Consider the following 15669-nt stretch of genomic DNA (forward strand, 5'->3'; position numbering starts at 1 on the left):
TCTTCTAAGCCAAAAGATGAGACAACTATATTTCATCTTAAGATAGCAACGGAGTTATTCATGTATGATTCCTTTCTTTAATGGTGATTTGGATTTTTTACTAGTTCTAAATATGTTGCTATAGTGCCTATTCAACCTTGTCCATGTATACTGATATTTTGTAGTGTAAAGTATATAATCAACATCTTTTTGTAGCTCAAATGTTCAAACAAGTTGGGAAATACTCTATCCACATGCATATTCCATAGTAGACTACCTTTGCTTGTCTTCGATAACCTTGGTTTCTTGGGATTTTTGCTCTGGTCACAATCCTTCAAACTGTTTGGTTATAAAAATATCTTGTGCCAAGATAAGTATTGCAAATCTTAAGGTAGTTTGACAATAAATCATAGCCATTTTTTTTTAATAGGATCAGTTGATTTTGATTTTAACCAAATAAATAACCATCTCTAGCAGTTTTGGTCTGAAGCATGCTAACAGTTGTTTCTTTTCTGTCCTATATTTTTAGTTTAGAAATGCTTGTTGGTCGTGATGGTGAGCTTCCTGATAAGCTACATAACTTGGAACCACATCTGATAGAGCATGTTAGCAATGAGATAATGGACCAAGATCCCAATATTCGGTGGGATGATATTGGTAAATTTAATATGGCTAAATGAATTGATGATAATATTATTCATGTTTATTTCTATGTACCCATTAACATTAATATTTTTTCTACCAAAATTATACTGAAGCTGGTTTAGAGCATGCCAAAAAGTGTGTGATGAAAATGGTCATATGGCCTCTATTGCGACCTGACATCTTTCAAGGTTGTCGCTCTCCAGGAAAAGGGCTCCTCTTATTTGGCCCTCCTGTAAGTTAGTCTGATTTATTCTCTGTTCTTTATATGTTGGAAATTCATTTTTGTTTACAATAAAGTACATTTAATTTTCTCTTAGGGTACTGGGAAAATGATGATTAGATACGCTATGGCAGGAGAAGCCAAAACTACTTTCTTTTATATTTTTTCCAGTTCATTGACAAGTAAGTGGCTAAGTTCCTAATAAAATCATGCTTTCAAGTTCTTTTATTGTTTTGATTCTTGAATGCAGAAAGCCTTGTATAATTTTTTTTCCAGGGAAGCACTTGTGCTTAACGAAAGTCTTAAATAATAAAGATAACATCAAAAACTATAACAAATGGTTTTTGTTTGTGAGAAATTAGACACATATTAGGATTGCATGTGCAAGTGCAATTTCTAAAGCATATACCATGGCAGGAGTTAATGACCAACAAATTTCAATAACAAAAAAAACATTTTCCTATGATTGATTGCTAGAATTAAATATTGATTTAAGGGAAGAGCGCAAATTGAAAGAGGGTATTGGGCATCTGTTATCATTTACTTTTTTGTTTTGGGTGACAATACAATACTGTTAGATTAGGGTATTGGGCATCTGTTATCATCATATTAGAAGATGGCAAATGGTGTGAAATTGTACTTTCCTTAGTCGTGGTTGCATACCTACTGCACTCTTTCATTTGAAAAATGAATAGAAATACCATATCTAGTAGCTTCTCTATGTTGTATTCATTTATTGGTAATGATTCAATGTCATGCCATTTGATGGTAGCTTCTAGAGTTTCATTTAGTTTTAAGGTGTGTCTTATCTTTTCAAGTTTGTATACTCCATTTGGTAGTTTGGTATTAATTGATGATGTCTGGGATCTTCTATCTTCATTGTAGTCTTCATCATCATCCAACTTGTTGTTTGGTATTTTCCATGTTATCCTCTATTTCCATGGTCTTCAGCATGGTTGTGTATTTTATCTATCTAGTTCAAAGACTCTATGTGCCTAAGGTGGAAGCCATTTAGAACTAATAGTTGGAGAGATCATGTTTCCCCCTGTAAAACTAGAAAATGTCACGAGTTTAAGGTCAAGAAGGAAGACATCGCAAGATTGTGAGTAGCAAAATATGCTTAAAGATACATATTTAATTGATTCTTTGGTGAAGTTTCTTATTTCAATTCAATTGATTTTGGTTGTCAACCAAATTCCTAACTCCAATGTATATTGTATTTCAGTGCTACATTTTCATAGGGATCTAAGTAAAATGACAGTTGACTATTATTTATATTTGAGAATTTGTGTTGTGCCTTACTATGATTTTACTTAAAACTTATATCATTCATATATATAATGGTTTCACAATTTATTATTGTTTTATATTTGCTTGTTGTATCTGTTGGCACATTATATCAACATTACTTATTGTTATAATTATTGTAATATCGAACAATAACTTCATGAAAGAAGGATTTAGGATACTAATTTTTTTTGTTAGCTAGCATTTGTAAGAGAAAATAAACATATGGTCATATACGTGGATATACTATTTTCATAACTTAGGCAAGAACCTACAACACAAGGATAAAATTGCGAGCCTCTTATGATTTTGGGTTCAAATCTACTAGAATTTAATAAATAATAATAATAGTAATTAATAAAAACATAAAATAATAATTAATCTTAGCTTTGACCTCTTATCAATCAAAAAATAAACATCAGAATTTACTGATATCTTGTACTTACTATATACATCTTTCACTACCATAACTAGATCAGCCATTTTTAGTTATCAAACTCTTTTATCTAGTTAACTCGTGAGTAATCTATAAAACATGCATTTCTCAACTTCAGTTACCAAATTTGTGCTCTCATTTCTCTACAAATAGATATCAAGATATCTAGAAAGTTAATGATTCTCACATTGATACTGAGGGATTATGCTTCTATGCTCTTCATTAATCTACAAGCTTTCTTATAATACAAGAAACCATAAAATGGTTGTTTTTTTTTCAGTTTTATCAATGCATGTTCTTCATCATTGGGTCAAGTAATCTATCCACATATTTCCCCTATGTGGTACTGTGATTGCCACATGTAATTGTTATTTGCTAGAAATTGTCCTAAAAAATATTGTCCAGAAAAATGGATCAAGAAGATTTAATGTCTTTCTCATGGCAACTTTGGTTATTAATAATAGTGTAAAATTGGCCTCATTCTTTTAACAATTATTTTCATGTTATCCGTAGAAAAAAATTTATCATTTAAGTTTGTTGCTCTTGCAAGATGAACTACGAGATGCAGTGTTATTGGTGTTTGCAAATAAGTAGGATATTCCCAATGCAATGAATGTTGCAGAGATCATGATAAACTTGGGTTGCATTCTCTTAGGCTGCGAAACTTGTGAGTATCACATTCTTTATAATTCTCAGTATTAAAAATTGTAGATACTAATCATCTATTATGCTACACTATTTCTACTTTGCATATAGTTTATCATCACTCTAGTAAATGAGAAAAAAAACTACAATCTAAGTGTTGCTTGTGAAATAGCTTGTATCATGTCCTAAGGTATATACAAAGCATCTATGATAGTTTGTTAGAAATAAATCCTTTTATTTTAGTTCTTATGGCTTTTTTTTTATTTTGCAGGTTTGAAAGATTACAGTGGAATAGGGTTCAAGAATTTTGTATTACAAAAACGTCTTACTTCTTTATTGATACAGATAGATTGAGGAGGTAAAACTTTAGTTTTGATGCATACTCATATGTAGGATGCAAACTTATTTTGATGTGACATTATGTGTGTTGTCTTTCACATTTTACTATCAATTTTCTATCCAATTTAATGACCCAAATCTACTGAGAAAAACTGTGAAGGTCACAATTGCTATTAAAATCTTGTACTACATTTTTATGTTTATCACTTACCTATCTGCAACTCCACAATCGATATTGATAGTCTCGTGCCCTCACCGTGCAACTGAACTACTTTAGTTTTATTGATGCAACTGAACTACGAGTGCCTTTTTTGTTCTTGACAAATCGTAAACTTTCAACTTTTGTGAAGCCATTAAGGATGCAAATGAACAACTGATGAGGTGTCAATTTTAAGGAAATTTTTTGTTTCTCTAACGTATAGTTCAATTGCTAGAAATATTTCATCTAGATTGTTAATTGATAGATTGTTAACTTTTCATGTCACTTTCTACTTTGGTTGGGTAGTTATCCTTGCATTTTTAAATCGTAAATCTTGTTGCAGTCTTTAGCCTAATGACAGTTTGGTATTACATCCAAGGCGATAACATAGTTGACTTAAAACTTTGCATTAAAGAAAACATCAAGGGATAATATTTGAATTGTGGATATTTATAAATTATGTTGCTTTTAGACATAGTTATAGTTATAGTTATATATGCACTCTTATGATGATGTGATTGGGACTATAAGTTTTTTTGTCACGTTTATCTGTTTGAAAAATAGATGAAATTATTGGCTTTCATTCTTGGTAAATAATTCTTTCCTAATTTTATTCTTCCCTGCAAGAACCAAAATTTAGACATGTTGTGCCAATTATTGCAAAGGCTTTGCTCTCATAGGAGCCTTCTAAACTACACAAAATTTTAGTTGTAAAGCATAATTTCTCGGTGGAGACTTAGGATATCGTGCACATTTCTTCCTCCTTCCCATTATTTTGTATGAAATAAATCATGTGACGAACGAAACAATGGTGTGCAGGTAGAAATGTGCATGATACCCTGACTCTCATGCACTGAGAAATTACACTTTAGAATCAAGTTTTGTTTTGTTTAGAAGGCTCCTATGAGAGCAAAGCTTTTACAATAACTGGGATAGCTCGTCAAAATTTCTACATATCTTGGTCTCAATTTTGATGCAAATGTGTAGAAAGGTAAGGTCTTTTGGTTGTAATTTTGACACCAAATTGGTCGCCTTTGACGTCACTTGTACGGCACCGACATAGAAAAGTAAGGGGTTTTGGTCGCAATTTAGATGCCAAATTGGTGTAGGTTTACATCAAAATTTTGACCAGTGGTGCCTTCAAATGAGGAAATAATAGTTTAGGTTGGACTAGGGAAATCGACGAAATTCACGTTAGTAAGTCCACCTTTATGAAGTTGAAATTTCAAGGCAAAATGTATGTCGCGAAAAATCGACCAAAAAAGACTGACCAACCTACTCTTGTCAAAATTTTGACCTTTTCGCGTTGAAATTTAGGCCTAAATTTACTAGTGTAACCAACTCTCATGATCTTACTAGTTGTTGGTCTAGCTAAGAAATGGCCACCATCAAGACCATCATGAAACTCTTTGATCATCTTATCAATTTGATCAAGGTTGATACATCTTAATAATGCTCCATTAATATCCTTTCTAAAGAGAAATCAATCCACTAGGACAAAAGGGATAGACTACAATCTGAATTGTCTTCTTTTAGCTCTGTTGAACCCTTGTGGATATCCTTCTCCCAACAAGAAGGTTGTCATGTCTTACATCTAATCATTCAGATTTCCATCCCCTATTGGTTTTGTATCTTTTGTAACTAGACAAACCTTGTTAGTAGACTCCTAGGATGAAATCATTTGTTCACATAGTCCTTTACCTCTAACCAGCTTGGTGATCTTGATGTCTATGTCATACTCTATGGCCTTACTGATCCATCCAACCCTTCTCTCATCGACATCCTTATTTAAAAGAAAGTCCTTCACACTTGCATGAGGGACTAAGAGCTGGATCCTTTTATGTGACAAAATATGTTTGAACTTCTTTAAGACTCTTATGACAAGGAGGACCTATTTTTCTACATAGTTGTACTTAGCTTCATAGTGCTTTATCCCTTCACTAAAAAAGGCTATGGGTTGCCCTTCATTTGTACCATTAAGTTGTGTCAAGATAGCTGAGATGCTTAACTCACCCCCTAGGGTATAGAGAATGAAATCCTTATCAAAATTGGGATTGATGAGCGTAGGAGTTGATGTTATTGCTACCTTAATCTCTTCAAAACTAGCTCTCCCTTCCTTTGTCCAAGTGAATACCATATCCTTTTTTAGCATGTTTGTAAGGGGCTCAACCATGGTAGCAAGATTAGGGATAAATCTCCTTACAAAGTTAATTCTACCAAGGAGGCTCTGCAACCCCTTCTTATGACTAGGAAGTGGGAGAGCAAGAATTGTCTTTGTTCTCTCTAGATCAATATCCAAACCCTCCTTAGAAAAAATATGTCCAAGAAAATTTCCTTGATTAGTAGAAAACACACAATTGCTTGGATTTAGGGATACACCATACTCCCTACATTTGATGAATACCTACCTCAAATGACCAAAATAATCTGCCACATTCCTGGAGTAGATTGTGATATCATCAAGGTAAACCAAGACAAATATCTCAATCATATTCTTGAAGACCATCTCCGTTACCTTTTGAAAAGTAGCACCTACATTAGTTAGTCCTAAAGGAATCTTGTTATAGGCATAAGTTCCTCATTTAGTGGTGAAAGAAGTCTTGTATATATTAGATTCTTGGACTAACACTTGATTATAACTAGAGAACCCCTCTAAGAAAGAAAATCTTTTTCAACCACTAAATTTGGACAAGATTTGTTCCATGGAAGGGAGAGGATGGTGATCTTTAAGAGAAGCCCTATTAAGGTCCCTAAAATCTACACTCAATCTAATTTCATCATTTTTCTTCCTAACGGGAACAAGGTTGGCTACCCAAAAAGAATTCTTAATAGGAAAAATTATATTAGCCTCTATTAGCTTGGATAACTCTTTTCTCATTATAGGCTCAATCTTAGCGTTGAGTGGACTTTTCTTTTGTCTAACATGTTTGACATTGTCATGCAAGTCTATAGTATGTTGAAACAAACTTGGGTCGAAACCATTTAAATCATCATATGTCCATGCAAATACATCATTTTATTCTTGACATAAATGAACAAAATTTTCTTGTTCAACTTCAGAGCATACCTTTCCCAAACTGAGAGTCTTTCCATAAGCAATTGTAACTGGTGTGTGATCATCTTTATTTGCAACTAGATTCCAACTTCTTCTCCTTGCTTGATCATTAGGGTTAAAAATACTCTCCAAAGTGATTAGGCCTTTGGGTAACTTGTTTGAACTGAGGTTCATGATTTGATCACCATACTGACCTTGCAATTTATATTGGCTCCTCTTAGAGAATTCTACTTCACTTTGCAAAAAGTTGATAATTTGTGCATCAGAATCAAAAACCTACCAATTGGTATTATTGTCTAGGATTGCAAGTCTTACCATCACTATAATGTGTTGCTCCTTCTCATATTTAACACACTCTAGTACATCATAAGAAGCACCAATTGCTGCAAAATTATTTGTTTGTCTATTCTCTCTCCTGGGAAAACTTTGACTGTTGAATGCTTGAAAACTTTCAAGAAAGTCCCACACTCTATGTTTATATCATTTGAGGAGGTTGTTCTTGGTGATATTTTGGCTTCTTACTTGATTAACAACCAACTCACTATCTCCAAATATCTTTAGAGCCTTGATTCCTCTCTTTTGTACAAGTTGGAGACCTTGGATGAAAGCTTCATACTCTGCTACATTATTGGTACAGCTGAATGTAGCCTATAAGAGAAATAGTATTTATCCAATTCAAGGGAAATGAGCATGACATCAGCCCTTAAACCATATTTTTTCCTTGAGCCATCAAAAAATATGCTCCACAATCCATCTCTATTTTCTTCCTTCTTCATGAGACTAGGAATAGGAGCATCCTTTTTTGATATACAATATGTCCCAAGGCCTATCTCTAGGGTTTCTTGTACTGAGTCAAATTGATAAGTGGTTGCCCACTCATCCAAGAGATAGTCAGGACCTTTTTCCAAAGAAGTAGCATGCCCTTGTGCCATGTCATTATCATCTATCTGAAGAATAGCACAATTCATGTTTATGGGATTTGGAGTATAGGTCTCTATATGATTGAGGGCTAGAGGCTCTGCTTTAATGGAGACTTTTGTTCCATGCCTTGTTCTAAAAACCATATAAGACCAGTTAGAAGAAATATAGCTAGCTATTTGTGCAGTAAAATCTGTAGAGAGACAAATGTTGAAATGTGGTTTGACCTCTACTACTGATATGTCTTGTGTAATAGTACAACCAGGGCAAGAATGCAATTCCATTTCTACATTCTTTAAGACTCCCACTATCTTGATAGAGCTACCATATAATTGGAGCACATCCCTAACCATTGGCTCATATTTAATACCTATGAGGTCAACTACACACCTAGGCATTACAGAACTACTAGCCCCTGAATCAATCATGCAATTATGGACTAGTTTATCTCCTATAATTAAAGAGACATATAAAGGAGGAAGCTTTCCTTTCTTACTCGATTCTCCTTCTTTTCTTGGCTACACTAGGCTTGTAGCATCCTTTGGAGTAGTTGATTGATCTTCCACTCTTATGGTCTCTAGCTCCTGCCACAGTAGCACCCTTTATGATGGCATAGCAGTAACAACATCCCACATAGGGACACTGATATTGGTCTTCTTCATCTAATCCACAATATTAAGAGGAGTACCGACTACTTTGATTGAAGCTTTGGGAACTATAGGGGCTGATAATCAAACAGGAACAACCTGAGATTCAAAAGACTTTCCTCTATTTGTGTCTTGTTGATGTCAAGTAGCCACACTTGGTTGTGTACTCATGATTGGAATAGAAGGAGCAACTCCTAAATTTAAATATTGATTAGGTGGAAGAGGGATAGTATCCTCTATAGCTCTTCTCTTACTTTTGGTGTTGTGAGCTATGGCATCCTAATTGGTATGGCAACATTCTCCTGGTTGATGGTTCATGAAAGAATAATCACCTTGGTGCCACAAATGGGCAGTATTGGTAGCTTGAAGGGCATCATCTTGTTGTCCTGGTGCTTGGTCTTGAGTGGTTAGAACTAAGTATGATTCTACTTTAAGGCACATGCAATGACCATAAGAATAATTGTAGGAGGGACAGAATTCTTGGTCCTAAGCAAGATTGTTTTGAGGAACTAATGTACTCATTGGATTTGGGTTTACATTTGCTACAAGGGTAGTGCCAATAGGCCTATTATATGTAGGGTTTTGAAAATAAGGTTGGGGAGGCTTAGTATTCTGGGCTTGCTGCTTTTCCAAGGTCACCACCTTGTTGCTCATATTTTGGACCACTGAGAAATTTGTCATCCAGCTTCTTTTCTCGATCCTGTAGCTTCTTGCCAATCTTAGAGCCCTGATCTTGCAATTTTTTATTACTTAACATAAGGCCTTGCGTCATGTCCTTCAACTTTCCAAACTCACTAGAAGATGTGGAGCCCACTTGCTCTACAACAAGAGGTTGGCTTGTGGAGGTAGTAGGGATAGGGGCTACTGTGGGCTGATGATTGGGCATATTTGGGAAGAAAGGCATAGGAGGCCTTGGAGCTAATTTTCCTCCTTGTATCAAGATACTTTCTGCCCTTATAGAAATTTCATAGGCATCAAGCAAAGTATCTCCTCGCATGGATTGCAGGGTGGTAGAAATATCACTTTGAAAGGCTCTAAGGTAATATAAGAAAGCATTACCATGAGAATGCTTTACTGTAGTAGCTATTATATCCCATGTCTTTTAAAATCTATAATTAAAATCAGTCATATATTCATGGGGTTCCCTTTTGATAGTTATTAATTGTTCTAAAAGTGATAGGTGATCACTTTTGTCTTCAAAATGCTTGCAAAGTCCTACTCCCAACCCATCCCAATCAGTAATAGAATTAGGAGCCAAACCTTTATACCACTACAAGGATTTCCCTTTTAGAGATGAAGCTAAGAGCCTAACAGCAACATCATCTTCACAATACCATGTACATTGCAGACATTTGAAACTTCTTGAATGTGTTTGAAGGGAGAAATGGAAGTTTCACCAGTAAATTCAGGTATACTTTTAAGTGCAGCAACTAGAATGTCATGTCTATGAGCTAGGAGAAGAGGACTTCCACCATTGAAGGTGGAAAAAATATGGGCTCTAGGTTAGGCCATATAGAATAATGACCTATTCAAATGAAAATATGGCAACCTAGCATGTGATCTATCAATAGGAAGAGTAGAGAGAGATCTTGCAAGTGTATTTGTTGTTGTTGCACTCTTAACTGGTGATAGAGATACCCTGTTTCTCTTTCTTCTAGGGTTTGAAAATGAAATCTCAATCTATTGAAAATTACCTCTAGAAGATACTCTTGTGTGAGCCTCGGGCATGAACCACAGAAACTTGGTTTGAAACCAGATGTATTAGTAGAGTGGAGTCACCAAGTACTTGTAAATGAGCCTCTTGAAGGCCTGAAATATTGAGAGCAACACTATCTTCTCGACATGAATCTGAAGTTTTCTTCTTTGACACCAGTGAACTTAGAATGCTTCAATATGAGTGTTCCACCAAGCATGCCAAAAACTATTATCACAAAAGCTTTCACCCTTGCCTAAAGTTTTTACCTAAAGGCAACCTTATGAAACATGGAAACAATCTCCAATTTACGGGGCTTGAACTATGAGATTAAATCTCTAGAGAAGGTCAACTTTCTCACTATCAGGATGCACCTAACTATTCTTTTGAGAGGAAAAGGTAGAAGGATTGCATGAAAAAAAACTACCTAATCTAATATAAAAGGGGTGATACACCAAAATAGTATGTTCAACCTTATCTCTCCCCAAGAATGGATAGTTCATCAATATAGACTCAAAGTATAAAAATTCAATCCTTTCTTAATCCAACAACCGTATGTAGATCAAAAACCAAAAGAATGCTATAAGGAAGAGACTTTACTTTATATCATTCCAAAAGCCAAGTAGATACAATCATACAGTTGAGAAATGAAGACAATACATTAACACAAGGCAAGAAGGTATTGCACAATATATTAATGGAAGAAAGAGATACAACAAAGGAGTATATTAACTCAGAGGAAAAGGAATTTTCTCTAGTAGAGCATAGACATAGAATGCTACAAAATCAAAGAAAAGATTGACCCTAAGAAGAGTTTTAAAATTTGCTTTTATAGTTTAAGCATAATTGAGAAACTTCTACTAGAAGCCAAGAAAATCAACCACTACCACCAAGTTGCAAGGACATTAATGCAGATACAGAAGGATTTGATTAGGTGCACATCCATATGTAGAAATTTGATCCCTATGTGCATATTTGACCTTTGAAGGGACAGAAACGACAACCATAACTGAAAAATTGGGTAGATGGATAACCCAAATCAGTAAGAAGATAGAAAATTTATTCACCATGCATGGGGAACACAAAATAGTAGTTGCAGATGATCAAAAGATCAATCTAGTGGTTAAAGAGCCACTAGTTATGCATTTTTTGATCACTTCCAAATCAGATATGTTAGCAAGTCAAACAAAAATTAATTGTCAATCCCACCATGTGGCCCAATGACATTACAACATTCTTCCACCTCACCCTAGCATTGAAATCTATGTTGACCCGTGCCTTTGCCTTAGTCGTAGCTTCACCACCTTTGTATTCATTAACTTTTTTACCCTTGCGAAACCACAAAACCATCAAATCTAACAGTTATTGTTGCTTTGTTTCTTGCCTTCTCTTCACTTCACTAACTATTGTAACCCAACGATTGCATGATTGTAATTGTTCGCAATGTCACCATGTAGACTCTAGTTAGACCTAACCCTTTGCGACCATGCGAAACTATGAACCTTAATTGTCACCACTCAGTAGACACATTGACTCAAGATAAAGTTAAACTCATTGCAACCATGCTACAAAATAATTTTAATTGTTGCTTCTGTGACCTCGAGCCCACTGGTATACATGTCTTGTTGTTGTTATCTCGCTATGACTATTCTATGCAAATTTCATTAACAATAAAGTGACATCTGTTGATCCTGAAAAGATCAGACGACTATGACAAAAAATCTCCCTTCCATTGTGTTTATATTTATGGCGAATAAAAACTTGTCAGTTAGAACCTCATTTATAGCAAAAAACCTTCGACAACTCCCTATATGGTCAGTCCTACCACTTCCACGTGTCCACCTATTGTTGGCTCACAACCTGGAACTAGGGCTTGGCGTTTAACCCCACGACAATGCGAACAAAGGGTTTTTCACTTTTGTGGTATTGAGCATGATTTTCCCTTAACCCATTGCGACTGTGTGATCCAAAGGGTGATCACAATATCGTCGCTCTTAACTAGATGCTAGCCTTCTAAACGACGACCCTGCGCTTACTGCTGAGAAAATCGTATTGCACATTCGTGACCTGTTTGATGGTTAGGACATGATATCCTACGACCAGACGATGGAAGGTAGTCGCATGGTCATGACTTGAAACATTCACAGGGACATATCATGAAAAGGCTTGAAACTTAGGGATATAAGGATAAGTTAAAGATTTTTTAATGTATCCCTATAACACTAGAATATTTGAATATCTAGAATATTTGAAAAGATATTACCCTTGACCATGCTTGATAGGCAAAACTCAAATTTTGGGGAGAGGGCAGAAGTTGCTAACAGTAACCATAATCATTAAACAACACATGAAATATAGTCAACTAAGTAATCATCATTGATACATCTTTAATCCAAGTCATGAAATAATATCATAAAACTGTAAATCTGGTATCTCTAAAACTAATCAATGCATAAAATCAGCCTAAAAGAGTTTGGCAATCAGAACATAAAAGCAGACGATGGGTGGGCATTACATGCAAGTTGTGTCCAAAGGAGATTATGGTCCTTTTAGGTAGATGTCAATGGACCTGTTTTGTTGATGTAATTTATTTTCATATTAATAAAACCTAAACTTATCCGACCAAAAAATAGATCTAGCAAACATGATGTAAAAAATATTTTTAAAATAAATTTTAAAAAAAGGATTTCAAAACCCTACATTAATCCACAAAAATTAATTTACAATCATGAAGAATAATTTCAAAACTATTAAAAACCTTAAAGCTATGAACAAATTCTTAAAACTCTCAAAATCCAAACAAGGTATGTGGCAAACCATCATGAAATAATAACCCAAAACCCTCTAATATAGAAGATTGGATAGGTTTTCCAAAATAAGAGACACAATTATGCAAAAAAAAAAAATATTAATTAATTTATTTATTTAGTTAAGTCACTTAATTTTTAAAAGATTAAGTTATAATTTTAGAATAAAGTTTTTTTTTAGTTGCATTGTCTAATTTAAATTAAGCAACTCAACTAATAACCACTCAACTCAAATCACTAAACTTTTAACTTAAATCATAATTCAATTTTACTAAATTAATGTGCAGCTTTAATTTTATTATAGTCGTCTTGGTGTTGAACGACTTTGGTCTAATAAGACATCTCTTTTTATGATATTTTTGTAATATTGTTGTGAAGGGTTTTAAGTCACTTCAAAACCTATTTTTGAATTAATCAAAAACATATTAATATTTATTTAAAAATTAATATTTTTAGCACACTACTATATGAAAAATTATAGGTTAATTATATTTAATAAATTTAAACAATATAAGATGCAACATGACTTTAAAATTAACTCACATTATTTGTGCAACTTTAATTTAAGTTTTTCTTTAATCATTAATTAAATCTTTAATTCCATAGCTAATTTTTTAATTAAGTCTTTTTTTAAGAGGTTGAAGCCAAGATTCATTATTATTATGAGTTGTGATTAATTATTATTATTTTATTAAGCTCAAGTATACTTGAAACCAAGACTTCTCACATAAGAGGCTCACAACTCACTGTTGTGTTGTAGGCTCTTGCCTTTTAATTACATCTGTTTAATTAAATAAAGGTATTTAATTAATTCATCACACCTAATTATTTTAATATTTATTACTCTAATATTCAAATATTCATAAGATTTAATTATTCTCAAGTCATAATATATCTTAATAAATTCATTTCACCAAGTAAACATATGACAAAACTCACGACTTAGCAACATGAAAATAACTCCAATAGACTATCAAGCTCATGGTCAGGTTCACAAATTCATGTCACCTTGATGAATTTGGATAGGTAGTCAATTAGATGCATGTTTGTATTTTAGGACAATGATGAGTTAGGATGGGATTGAGTATGTATATTATCTCCCCTTTTATGATTGAGATACTATGATAGGGCACGCTTATCCTAACAATTCAAGAAAGTCGATGTCTAGTACCTACATACTTGTATAAAAGAAGAGCATGTACAAATATATGTTTATATAATAGATAATGATGGGGAGTGGTACATCATATAGATTGTAACTATGACTTCCTCCATCATCTACATCAGACACATCAAGAGAAAATGTAAAACAGACACACACATCATAAACATGCAAGTATGGGTCAACCAATCCAGAATCATAAAGAATCATCATCATGAACACATAACTATCCACACATGATATCTCACACTATCCTATAGATCTTGATATAAAATCAAATCCCAATATAAGGTCATACATTAATGATCTCCAATGTTACTGAACTAACCAATATACAAATGAAAGTGGCCCAAAAGAGTTTGGCAAAATGAATTGAAAAGAAAACTATGAGGTAGGCACTACATATTTTTTCTCAACTATGTCGTTAAATAAAATGTGTATCTTCTTTTGATTTTCATGGATTTTGAACAAATCAAATATTGTATTCACCTACCTAAGGTCAAATTGGTTTTTAAACATGTATCTAATAGGTAGGTAACTAATTTAAGATGGTATTAGTCAATAATGCATTCAAAGTTGCTTGCTTTTACCTCTCTTTTGAGATCTCCCCACTAGCGTTGGGGAGATTCACGTTGTATGCTTAGGACTACTAGAGGAAGGTTGTTACAAGCAACTATGTCTCACACTCCATAAGGATGTAATCGTTGTGTTATTGAGTGAGTTGGATCAACCACGACAAAGCTAATTTTGTATCTCACTTAAGGTCAGTTCTCTTATGACTATATTATAGTCCTTGGGAGATGTTCCTTTCTATGACTCTATGAAAGATAACATGTTCATCAAAGCATGAAATGTGAGGGAAAATAGGTCAAGGGGTTAGATCACCCTAAAAGGGTAAGTGCATATTCCTATTATTTCAATCTTCCAAACACAATTAATAATTGTTAATTTACAAGCCTCTAATCCAAGTAGAACTAGGGTATGTTTGGGAGTTTAATCACCTCAAAGAGGTGAAAGAGTATCCCTAATACCTTTTGTTCACAAACAAATTAGGCTTTCTTTAGGGGTGTTTGTTTGTCCAAAGCATTTTATCATCTCCAAATCCACATATTTTGGAATTCAATGACTTTAAGAAAAGAAAGAGCATATCCCTAATTTGTTGTCAAGGACCTTAACACTTCCTAATCAAACTAGATTTTTCAATTAAATGCCACAACTTGATCATATTCAAGCCTGTTTAACTACTTGCCTCAATTCAATGTAGCTAGGCTAGGTGAAGTTTTTATTTATATTGTGCATTTATTTTCATACCTCAACAATAGCTCTCGTTCCTTCCCATGCCCTTCCACAAATGTTAGTCCAAAAAAAACTCCAAGAAAAAGTTATGTAAGTCCAAAATCAAAAGGAAAATGCTCCTAATTAATGAAACCTCAAAATCCAAGGAGTAAAGATCTAATTTAAAGAATGATATTTCAACTTGTAAGTTGATACAACCCTAAGATAACCCAAATGTGCTTCTTCTTACTCCAATAAATCTTCTAGCAAATTAGCATTACTAAAAAAATTCTCATAGCTTGATAATTGCTTCCTTTATTCTCCTTGTAGTGTCTTGGCAATTTAAGCCTCGACTTCTGCAC

This window comes from Cupressus sempervirens, chromosome 11 (assembly GCF_028749045.1).
Source record: "Cupressus sempervirens isolate cs-2001-9-10 chromosome 11, ASM2874904v1, whole genome shotgun sequence".
In the NCBI taxonomy this organism is placed as follows: domain Eukaryota; kingdom Viridiplantae; phylum Streptophyta; class Pinopsida; order Cupressales; family Cupressaceae; genus Cupressus; species Cupressus sempervirens.